This window comes from Eumetopias jubatus, unplaced genomic scaffold, assembly GCF_037043125.1.
Source record: "Eumetopias jubatus isolate StellerSeaLion01/CBP00866 unplaced genomic scaffold, mEumJub1_p1.0 scaffold_3, whole genome shotgun sequence".
Lineage (NCBI taxonomy): Eukaryota > Metazoa > Chordata > Mammalia > Carnivora > Otariidae > Eumetopias > Eumetopias jubatus.
The window spans coordinates 80923838-80936717 of record NW_028274809.1 but is presented as its reverse complement, the minus strand read 5'-3'; the positions used below and the strand labels follow the sequence as shown (position 1 = coordinate 80936717).

Sequence of the window (12880 nt, the reverse complement as noted above, 5' to 3'; positions counted from 1 at the left end):
CAGGGATCCCGTGTTCTTTTTAGTGGCATATTGTATTTGGGACTACATCTAGGCACTAGGGGTGTTCATGGCTACTGGGTTGGCCATTGTCTCTTAAGACTTTTTAGTGGGCCTCACAAGGAAATAGGTACTTTTAAAATTTGAAACAAAATACATCATGAGTTTATACTAACATTTCTTTAATTCACGACTACAGGGTTTTAATTTTACACACTTACAACTTTCACATCTAAGGATGTCTACATAATTACCATGTTTTATCCCACTTTACACCACAATAGTCTCAGAATAGTAATGCCAGCATGTGCACCAACAATATAATTATCGAAAATAGTTTGAAGTTTTTTGGTTTGTTGGTTGCTTCATTTTTGCTTTTGGCTTTAGAGTATTCCCCACTAGAAATGTAACTGTACTGTATTTTAAAGATACTTGTAATAGAACTCAAATGACAGTTGGCTTTATTCATTCCATTTAATTTTATTCTTACGGATTTTGTTCCAAGATTTTATTTTGTTTCATATTATGTAAAATTGGTTCTAAAAGTCATATGTATAAAACAAGCCATATTCAAAGAAGTCTAGTTGCTGCTATCCCGTGTCTGCTTCCCCTATTCCACTTTGATTCTTTCCTTCCTATTATAGTTAATGCTTTCTTAAAATTTTATGGTTTGGGATATTAATCTTTTATTCAGTGACTGATAAGTAGACCCATGGAAGATAAAAAGGTTAAGAAACACACCCATCGGGGCACCTGGGCGGCTCAGTCGGTTAAGTGTCTGCCTTCGGCTCGGGTCATGATCCCAGGGTCCTGGGGTCGAGTCCTGCCTGGGGCTCCTTGCTCAGCGGGGAGTCTGCTTCTCCCTCTGCCTGCTGCTCTCCCTGCTTGTGCTCTTTTTCTCTCTCTGGCAAATAAATAAATAAAATTAAAAAAAAAAACACACCCATCCACACAATATGTGGAAATTTGATGTATGATCAAAGAGGTATTACAAATCAGTGGGGAAAGGATGAAAATATTTGATAAATAGTGCTGGGACAGTGGTTATCCATATAGAAAAAAATAAAAATAAGGAATTAATATGGAAAGCAAAATGTTACAATTTTTAGAACAAAAGGGAGGATAACTTTATGACCTAAAGATACAGAATTCTTAAGGCAAAGAGCAGAAACCATAAAGGAAAAATGGATAAATTGTAGTGGATTAAAATTTAAAATTTCTTTTTTTGTTCTTGTTTATTTGAGATAGAGCATGAGCAGGGGGAGGGGGAGAGGGAGAAGCAGACTCCCCGCTGAGTGGGGAGCCCAACACGGGGCTCAATCCCAGGACCCCAGGATAATGCCCCAAGCCAAAGGCAGATGCTCAACCAACTGAGCCACCCAGGTGCCCCTAAAATTCAAAATTTCTGTACAACAAAAGAATCATAAGAACAACGCACAGACTAGGGAAAACAGCATGTACTTCTGAATCCAACATGCTTGGGTTCAAATTCTCTGACAAGGTACAAACTAATTAAAACGCCTCTAAAATCTTAATTTCATTTTGCAGTGAAGATACAAATACCATACCTTTCTGGGTTTTGTGAACATTAGAGAAAATGTATCTGAAGCATTCATTTGAGATAATAGGAATTGCATCAGTGGTAATCATTGTTATGAGTAATTGTAATTCACAGTACTTACCAGCAACAACTGAGTTAGGGTTTTATTAAGCTACTGAAAACTAACTGGAAATGTTAGGCCTATACACAAAGGAAAAATAAAGTTCTGCTTAAAACTTAAAACCTTGAAATAAACTGTATTGACCCTCATGGAAACATTTTTTACCAAAGGTTAAAGTGTATTAAATAGGCACTTTTGACTATAAGGTTGGTTATGATCATTCAAACAGCTGAAGTATGAAAAAGGGGGAATAAGGGTAAGGATTCTTAATGCTTGTAAACTAGAACTGGAATTCTTTTGCTTGTTTCCTTCTCATTCCTGTTACCTCACAGCTTTGGTCTTCCATGGCCCATATTGTAAATGGTACCTTTTCACCTCTTTGCTCCCATCATTAACACTCTTATTGTGTCTGGTTTTGGGGTGCTTGGGTGTTTAAGTTTTTTAAATCACATTTTTGTCAGATTAATACGCATATCATTAGGCTTAGTTGAAAAATTTTTCCCTTTATCAGGGCAGTCTTTTCTCCATTCTGAGAGATAGCGACCTTCAAATCCTTTACTTGTTTCTTTTGGTATTATATACCTTTATATTTCTAAATAGTGGGCTTATGTAACTTTCTTTTAAAAAGCTTTTTAAATACCTTCTGTCTTCTATTTAACATTTTCTTCTCTCACTTCTCTACTCATCACACTTTCCCTGTCCCATTTTTTGGCTGTAGTTAACATTGTTAAATCGGTATTCAGGGTATACAATATTATTCTGCAAATATTAACAGCTGAAGCAAGTACTTAATACATTTCCTAAGTTCCTTTTTTTCATTATGTTTTGCTGCTCAAATATCTGCATTACTTGACTGTCCATTTATATTTGAGTGAGATCATTTATCTGATGGTGTTTTATAGGAGGATTAATCAATTTTTCCATGAAAGAATTCTTCAAGCCTTTTCTTGGGTGTCTGACACTGTTTTTGTTTTTATAGCTGAGTTGCGGGGTAGGAATGGCAGGGTGAGATGGGAGTGCTGGGAGAATTCACTATTCAACATGTAGATTTTTGCTTAATCTTTCTCCTTTGGTATGGAGCCTTATACTTTCCCTCAGTATGCCTGGTGTTCCAGAATCCACAGGCTCTCTGAATCAGCCTTTGCAGATTAAGCCATCTGTCTTCTGCCATTTGGGAAGAAAAGTAGTTGCTTAGCTATACTGGATGAGGAAAAGATCTAATTACTCATATACAGATTTTTAACTACTCTTCCTATTTTCAGAAGTGTGCTACCTGCTCTTTCAGAGAGTAACTGTTGATTTTAACTCTCCATAAGTCTTGAGATGGATAGGGGGAGTTTTCCTGCTTCTGGTTGTTTTCCTTCCACCTCTCCTCCCCCAGCCAGACTGTTTTATGTTTCAGTGCTCTCCTGTCTGCCAAGCTTGCACGTTTTAAGTCTGAAAATTTGATAATTCTTACCTGCTCATTCTCATCACATCTGAAGGTAAATGCCATTTGAAAAAAAAATTGTTCTGCTTTTATTTTGGGATTTCGAGACACATATTTATGTGTTCATTCTGCCTTATTTAATCAGAAGCAATCTTTATGTTCACATTTCTGCTAGAAGAAATTTGGCCCAGGTATGCTTTACACCCTTTTCATTTCATAAGTCATTGATCACCCATGGTTGGGTGTTCAAGGATCAGTTACTCATCTATAGTATGGTTGCCTGTGGAATGGAATGCCACATGGTATCAGACATGCCACATGGTATCACAGACAGGTAGACACAGTGATTAATATCTATTACAATGATAGGTTTACGTGAAGAGTTCTGAAGAGTTCAGAATTAAGGTAGGGAAATTATCCATGTTTGTTTTACTTTGTTTTTACAAAGCCTGGAATTTAAAACCCTCTTATTTGGCTTACATTCATTGTGTTAGAGTACTTGTGCCACATGTGCTATTGCATCGTACTTATGTAAACAACCAGTGAGAATAGGGTGAGTAGAATAAATTCTGAGCATAGCGTGTATATAATCTTAGGGGCCATGTGATGGAGACTGAAGTATAGAAGGTAGAATGTTCTGAAGTCACAAAAAGCATAACCACTTACAAATTATTGAGTGTAGCCTACAATGTTGACTGTAATCTGCAAATTTTGCTTAGGAGGGCAAGAAGTAACATTCTTTTTTCTTTTTTACTTTGGAACTAATTGAGAAACAGACATAAACACATAAAATTTCAGCTTTGTTACTAATAAAAATGGTGTGGGAAGACAGGACCTAGATATTGTGACCTCAGTGGACTTTCTCATACTTAACCCCTGAATTAGACAAGCTTACCCCACCACTGGCTGGGGACTGGCTGGAGACAAAGCAGGTCTCCTTAAACAAGGGCAGAATCAGCCCCTATGCTTACCATGTAGTAGAGGGCTGATTAGAATGCATCTCTTCAAAAGAAGGAAAAACCATAAAATATAATGCATCCAAAGGTATTGAACTAATTAGGTCCTCCTCCCAAGTTCACCATTCAGTTTAAGTCACTCCTTCCTTGGCTGAGGAGAGAGTGAAGGGATGGAGAGAAGCTGAAAGTAAATAGTCTTCCTTCCTATACTTTTCCTTCCTGGAGATTTGAGTGGAAATGTGGGGATCACATATTTCCCCTTAACACACAGCATATAATAGGCATAATATTATGTAGTAATAATATTCATATTCATAATAATATGAAGTAATGGGCAGTAACCAGCCCATCATTGTGCCACATTTAATTGCATACCACTCATTTTATACCATGATCGGTAAACCCTTTATTTTGTTTTTTTAATTTAAATCTAGTTAGTTGACTTACAGTTCAGTATTGGTTTCAGGAGTAGAATTCAGTTCATCATTTACATATAATACCCAGTGCTCATCATAACAAGTGCCCTCCTTAATACCCATCACCTATCTATTCCATCCCCTACTCACCTTCCTCTGTCAGCCCTCAATTTGTTCTTTAAAGAGTCTCTCATGATATGTTTCCCTCTTTTTTCACTCTCTTTTCATCAGTTTTGTTTTTTAATTCCACATATGAGTGAAATCATAGGGTATTTTTCTTTTTCTGATTGACTTATTTTGCTTGGTGTAATACACTCTAGCTCCATCCACGTCATTGCAAGTGGCATGATATTGTTCTTTTTGATGGCCTGAGTAGTAGTATTTCATTATGCATATATATGTGTGTGTATGTATATACACATACATGTGTTATGTATATATCTTTATCCATTCATCAGTTAATGGGAGCATTTGGGCTCTTTCCATAGTTTGGCTATTGTTGATAATGCTGCCATAAGCAGTAAACCCTTTTATTTTATTTTTATTTTTATTTTTTAAAAATATTTAATTTATTTATTTGACAGCGAGACACAGTGAGAGAGGGAACACAAGCAGGGGGGGAGTGGGAGAGGGAGAAGCAGGCTTCCCGTGGAGCAGGGAGTCCGATGCAGGGCTCGATCCCAGGACTCTGGGATCATGACCTGAGCCGAAGGCAGACGCTTAACGACTAAGCCACCTAGGCGCCCAGCAGTAAACCCTTTTAATCTGAAAACTTCTCATCATTTTTTGGCTCTGGGAAATTTTCTTGTATTATTTCTTCTCCTGGGTTCTTCATATTTTCATTCCACTACATAGCTATGCCTGTTGGATACTTGCATATGAACATATCCAAGTAAAAGGTAATCTAAGGGACTTTGAAAGGTACCTTTATGTATTTATTTATTTATTTTATTATGTTATGTTAGTCACCATACAATACATCACCAGTTTTCGATGCAGTGATCCACAGTTCATTGTTTTTGTACGACACCCAGTGCTCCATGCAATACGTGCCCTCCTTAATACCCATCACCGGGCTAACCCATACCCCGACCTCCCTCCCCTCTAGAACCCTCAGTTTGTTTCTCAGAGTCCATAGTCTCTCATGGTTCATCTCTCCCTCCGATTTCCCCCCCTTCATTTTTCCCTTACTTCTCCTAATGTCCTCCATGCTATTCCTTATGTGCCACAAATAAGTGAAACCATATGATAATTGAGTTTCTCTGCTTGACTTATTTCTCCAGTCCCATCCATGTTGATGTAGAAGTTGGGTATTCATCCTTTCTGATGGCCGAATAATATTCCATTGTATATACATCTTTATCCATTCATCTGTTGAAGGGCATCTCAGCTCTTTCCATAGTTTGGCTATTGTGGACATTGCTGCTATGAACATTGGGATGCATATGGCTCTTCTTTTCACTACATCTGTGTCTTTGGGGTAAATACCCAGTAGTGCAATTGCTGGGTCATAGGGTAGCTTTATTTTTAATTTTTTGAGGAATCTCCACACTGTTTTCCAAAGTGGCTGTACAAACTTGCATTCCCACCAACAGTGTAAGAGGGCTCCCCTTCCTCCACAACCTCTCCAACATTTGTTGTTTCTTGCCTTGTCAATTTTTGTCATTCTAACTGGTGTAAGGTAGTATCTCAGTGTGGTTTTGATTTGAATTTCCCTGATGGCTAATGATGATGAACATTTTTTCACGTGTCTGTTAGCCATTTTTATGTCTTCTTTGGAGAAGCGTCTGTTTGTGTCTTCTGCCCATTTTTTGACTTGAGGGCTGGTAGCCAAGATCTCTAAAGAACTTCTCAAACTCAACACTGAAAGGTACTTTTAACTAGAAGTAATATGTGCTTTATCAGCTAATTTTAGACCACCTGTGTTCTGTAAATTCTCTAAGCTATAACCTGCTTGTGCTTTCTCTCTCTGTCAAATAAATAAATAAAATCTTTTAAAAGAAATATTCTGGGAGCACCTGGGTGGTGCAGTTGGTTGAGCATCAGACTCTTGTTTTCTGCTGGGGTTGTGAGATCAAGCCCTGCATCAAGCTCTGCACTCAGCATGGAGTCTGCTTGAGATTCTCCTTCCCTCTCCCTCTGCGTCTGTCACTCTTGCTCGCTGTCTCTCTCAAATAAATAAATCCTAAAAACATTCTGTGCATTTGTAAGAGAATGCATGTATACATATATATTCTATTTATATTTTAAAAATATGTGTAAATGCACATGTACACTATTCTGTATCTTAGCTTTTCTTGCCTGTTAAGATTGGTTTCTTTCCATATTAGTATACATACATCATTGTCATTCATTTTTAGGGCTTCCATCTATTGCATGTATGTACAAACCATTTGTTTCTTTGTTCCCACATACATTGCTTGTTTTGTATTTTTTACTTCTTAGTGTCACATCTAATACTCTTGTATATTTATCTTTTTCTCTATGTGTGTGTGTATAGGATAAATTCCTAGAAATAGAATTGCCAAGTCCAAGAATATGTATTGTTTTTTTAATTGAACTAAATACCACCTTTAATTTCCTCCTCACAGTGTTTGAGGTTTCCTTCTCCCGTTCATTCCAAAAGAGTGTATCATCAACTTTTAGATTTTAGTCTGTTTGATAAGTGAAACGTATCTTGTTTTTGTGTTTGCATGTATTTAATCAGTTTTATGGCTTCTGAGCTTGTACCTACCTATACATTTTCCCCTTGCATTTTCTTCTAGCGTTTTTTGTTTTATTTTTTTACTATAAAATTTTGTTAAATATATCATTTATTGGTATTAGGAATAAGGTAGAGTTCGAACTTAAGTTTTTTAAAGGTAACTACTGTGACCCTTTTTTTATTAATAATCTGCTTTATCCTCAATGTTTTTAAATGCCATTCTTATCTTTGTACTTGAGTTTATTTCTAGACTCTTTTTTTTTTTTTAAGTTTTTATTTGAGTAATCCCTATAGCAGCATGGAGCTAGAACTCATGACTCCAAGATCAAGAGTCGCATGCTCTTCTGACTGAACCAGCCAGGTGCCCCTTATTTCTAGATTCTTAATTTTCTTCTGTAGCTTCTCATTACCAAACTACCATGTTAATAAATAAAAAAAAATTTTTTTTATAATTGCTACTGTTTGGGCATATATTTTATGATTTCTTTTTTTTCCATTACTGAGAAGTATTTATTTTTAATTTTTTTGTTTTAATTCCAGTGTAGTTAATATAAGGCATTCTATTAGTTTCAGGTGCACATTGTAGTGATTCAGCAATTTGGTATATTCCTCAATGCTCATCAGAATAAGTGTACTCTTAATCCCCTTCACCTATTACAACTCTCCTCTTCCTCCCCCCACTGCCCTTCTGGTAATCATCTGTTTGTTCTCCATAGTTAAGAGTCTGTTTCTGGTTTTTCTTTCTCTTTTTTCTTTTCCCCTTTTTTCATTTGTTTTGTTTCTTAAATTCTACATATGAGTGAAATCATATGGTATTTCTCTTTCTCTGACTGGCTTATTGCACTTAGCATTATACTCTCTAGCTCCATCCATGTCATTACAAATGACAAAATTTCAGTTCTTTTCTTGGCTGAAAAATACTCTATTGTATGTGTACCATATTTTTATCCATTCATCTATTGCTGGACACTTGGGCTGCTTCCATAGTTTGGCTATTGTAAATAATGCTGCAGTAAACATAGGGATGCATATATCACATTGAATTAGTGCTTTTATATTTTTTGGATAGATACCCAGTAGTGGGTAGTATTATAGGGTAGTTCTCTTTTTAACTTTTTAAGAAACCTCCATACTGTTTTGTGTTTTTGTTTTTGTTTTTTTTTTAAGATGAGGGCAGTTTTTTATTTTCACAAATTATTCCTAGATATCTGAGACTAGAGTACTGAAAAGCTAAATTCACAAAGAAAAATGGTCATTCTTGAAGTGCAAAGATGTCTTTAATTCACTCCTTTTGTTTGTTTTTCTATTTATTTATTTGCTGTAGTGTTCCGTGATTCATTGTTTGCGTGTAACACCCAGTACTCCATTCAGTATGTGCCCTCTTTAATACCCATCACCAGGCTAACCCATCCCCCCCACCCCCTCCCCTCTAGAACCCTCAGTTTGTTTCTCAGAGTCCACAGTCTTTCATGGTTCATCTCCCCCTCCGATTTCCCCCCCTTCATTTTTCCCTTCCTATCTTCTTCTTTTTTTTTTTTTTAACATATAATGTATTATTTGTTTCAGAGGTACAGGTCTGTGATTCATTAGTCTTAGACCATTCACAGCACACACTATAGCACATATCCTCCCCAATTTCTATCACCCAGCCACCCCATCCCTCCCACCCCTCCCAACCCCCACCAGTTCAGCAACCCTCAGTTTGTTTCCTGAGATTAAGAATTCCTCTTATCAGTGAGATCATATGATACAGGTCTTTCTCTGATTGACTTATTTCACTTAGCATAATACCCTCTAGTTCCATCCACGTTGTTGCAAATGGCAAGATTTCATTTTTGATGGCTGCATAATATTCCATATTTGTGTGTGTGTGTGTGTGTGTGTGTGTGTGTGTGTGTGTGTGTGTGTGTGTGTGTACACCACATCTTCTTTATCCATTCATCTGTCGATGGACATCTTGGCTCTTTCCATAGTTTGGCTATTGTGGACATTGCTGCTATAAACATTGGGGTGCACATACCCCTTCGGATCACTACATTTGTTATCTTTGGGGTAAATACCCACTAGTGCATTTGCTGGGTCATATGGTAGCTCTATTTTCAATTTTTTGAGGAACCTCCATACTGTTTTCCAGAGTAGCTGCACCAGCTTGCATTCCCACCAACAATGTAGGAGGGTCCCCCTTTCCTCCACATCCTCGCCAACATCTGTTGTTTCCTGACTTGTTAATTTTAGCCATTCTGACTGGTGTGAGGTGGTATCTCATTGAGGTTTGGATTTGGATTTCCCTGATGTGGAGTGATGTTGAGCACTGTTTCATGTGTCTGTTGGCCATTTGGCTGTCTTAGTACTAGAAGTCCTAGCCACAGCAATCAGACGATAAAAAGAAATAAAAGGCATCCGAATTGGCAGAGAAGAAGTCAAACTCTCACTCTTTGCAGATGATACTTTATGTGGAAAACCCAAAAGACTCCACCCCCAAACTGCTAGAACTCATACAGGAATTCTGTCAAGTGGCAGGATATAAAATCAATGCACAGAAATCAGTGGCATTCCTGTACACCAACAACAAGACAGAAGAAAGAGAAATTAAGGAGTTGGTCCCATTTACAACTGTACCCAAAACCATAAGTTACCTAGGAATAAATCTAACCAAAGAGGTAAAGAATCTGTACTCAGGAAACTATAATATACTCATGAAAGAAATTGAGGAACACACAAAGAAATGGAAAAACGTCTCATGCTCATGGATTGGAAGAATAAATATTGTGAAGATGTCAATGCTACCTAGAGCAATCTACACATTTAATGCAATCCCTATCAAAATACCATCAACTTTTTTCAAAGAACTGGAACAAATAATACTATAGATAGACCCTTTAAGTATGATATAGTGTCCTTACCTCACTAGAGATAATAAGAGATTAAAATCTAATTTGTCTGATAATGAGGATTGCCACCCCAGCTTTCTTTTGTTGTCCATTAGCATGGTAAATGGTTTTCCAACCCCTCACTTCAAATCTGGAGTTGTCTTTGTGTCTAAAATGAGTCTCTTGTAGACAGCATATTGGTCTTGTTTTTTTATCCAATCTGATACCCTGTGTCTTTTGATTGGGGCATTTAGCCCATTTACATTCAGGGTAACTATTGAAACATACGAATTTAGTGCAGTTGTATTGCCTGTAAGGTGACTGTTACTGTACGTTGTCTCTGTTCCTTTCTGGTCTATGTTACTTTTAGGCTCTCTCTTTGATTAGAGGACCCCTTTCGATATTTTTTGTAGGGCTGGTTTCGTGTTTGCAAATTCTTTTAGTTTTTGTTTGTCCTGGAAGCTTTTTATCTCTCCTATTTTCAGTGATAGCCTAGGAGGATATAGTATTCTTGGCTGCATATTTTTCTCATTTAGTGCTCTGAATATATCATGCCCGTCCTTCCTGGCCTGCCAGGTCTCTGTGGATAGGTCTGTTACCAGTCTAATGTTTCTACCATTGTAGGTTACAGACCTCTTGTCCCGAGCTGCTTTCAGGATTTTCCCTTTGTCTCTGAGACTTGTGAGTTTTACTATTAGGGTGTTGACCTATTTTTATTGATTTTGAGGGGGGTTCTGTGTGCCTCCTGGATTTTGATGCCTGTTTCCTTCCCCGAATTAGGGAAGTTCTCTGCTGTAATTGCTCCAGTATACCTTCTGCCCCCTCTCCCTTTCTTCGTCTTCTGGGATCCCGGTTATTCTAATATTGTTTCCTCTTATGGTATCACTTATCTCTCAAATTCTGCCCCTCGTGACCCAGTAGTTGTTTCTCTCTCTTTTTCTCAGCTTCTTTATTCTCCATCACTTGGTCTTCTCTATCACTAATTCTCTCTTCTGCCTCATTTATCCTCGCAGTTAGAGCTTCCAGTTTTGATTGCACCTCATTAATAGCCTTTTTGATTTCAACTTGGTTAGATATTATTTTATTTCTCCAGAAAGGGTTTCTCTAGTATCTTCCATATTTTTTTCAAGCCCAGCTAGTATCTTTAAAATCGTCATCCTGAACTCTAGTTCCAGCATCTTACTAATGTCCGTATTGATTAGGTCCCTGGCAATTGGTACTGCCTCTTGTTCTTTTTTTTTTTTTTTTTTGAGGTGATATTTTCCGTCTTGTCATTTTGTCCAGAGGAGAATAGATGAATGAGAGAACAAAATGCTAACAGGGTAACAACAACTCCAGAAAAATATACACTAAACAAATCGGAAGAGACCAAAACCAAGGGAAAAGAAAGGGAAATAAAGAGAAAAGAAAAAAGGATGTGATCAGATATGATCAGGCTGGTGAATAGATCAGTGCTATACACTAGATTTTGGGTGTATTTTGGTCTCTTAGAAGAAACTGCCTCCCAAAATTTTAAAGAAAGGAAAACTTACATATGTACAAAAATAAGGGTAAATACAATGAAGGGATGGAATATGACTGTAAAGAGGAATATTATAAAAGATTTTATAAAATGAATTGATAAGTTGTTGGAAAAAGAAGAGAAATTTAAAAAAGGGGGGTGGAGAATGTGATCAGGCAGGAGACTAGAACAAAGCCATACACTAGAGATTTAGGGTATATTTTAGTCTGTTAGAAGAAACTGAGTCCCAAAATTTTAAAGAGAAAACAACTTATATATATACCCAAAAATAAGGTTAACTACAATGAACGGATAGAATATGACTAAAAATGAAAAAAAAGATTTTTAAAAAAGGGATTGATAAGATGTTGGTTGAAAAAGGGAAAAAGAAAAAGTAAAAAAAAATAAAAGGAAAAGAAAATTTAAAAATTAACTTTTAAAGACTAAAGAATCCTGGGGAAAAAAGCCATGAAATCTATGTGCGGTATTCCCCCGGCGCTGGAGTTCTGCCATTCTCATTGATCCATAAACTTGGTCTTGGCTGGCTGTTCTTGCTGATCTTCTGGGGTCGGGCCTGTCGCAGTGATTCTCAAAATGTCTTTGCCCAAGGTGGAATTGCCCCTCCTTTGCTGGGGCCTGGGCTAGGTAATCTGCTCAGGTTTGCTCTTGGGAGCTTTTGTTCCCTGCAAGCTTTCTGTACAGCTTTGGAGGACAAGAGTTAAAATGGCAGCCTCCCAGTCTCTGCCCCAGAGGAGCTGAGAACCCGGGGCCCCACTCCTCAGTGAGCCCCCAGAGAAAAGCAGTCAGTCACTCTGGTCTCCCCTGTCTCCGGCCACACTCCGTGCTCACCCAGCCTGTGACCGAGCATTTCTGTCTCTGGCACCCGACCCTGTGTGGGGTCTCCAAACCCAGCAGATGCCTGCAGTGCACTCCTGTGCCGCTCCTCCCCGGGGAGGAAGGGGAGTCTCCCTGGATCTGCCACTAGTTGGGTCCCTGCTGGAGGAGCAGTGGCCCTACTGAGCCACGGATCACGGTTTATGGCAACCCCGAGCTGAGAGCCCGTGCCTCGGCTCTGTCTCTGCAGCTGGCTTCCCCGCTCCGATACCCGGGAGCTCTGCTGCACTCAGGCACCCCCAGTCTTTCTGTGACCCCGAGGATCCGGAGACCACACTGTCCCAGTGAGGGTTCCACCCCCTGCTTAGCCACGGGAGTGACGTCCCTCAGTGGAGCAGACTTCTAACAGTTCTGATTTTGTGCCCAGCTGCTCTATCACTTGCTGGTCTGACAGAGGCTCCGTGGTCTATCTTCCCAAATACCACCTCGGATTCACTTTTCCCCACGTCCTA

General features: G+C 38.3%; 1 protein-coding gene across 2 annotated transcripts in view; it reads left to right on the top strand.

The window, feature by feature from the left end:
* EPC2 (enhancer of polycomb 2) overlaps nt 1-12880 on the top strand; it is a 121835-nt gene that overhangs the window by 71262 nt on the left and 37693 nt on the right. The window lies entirely within an intron of this gene.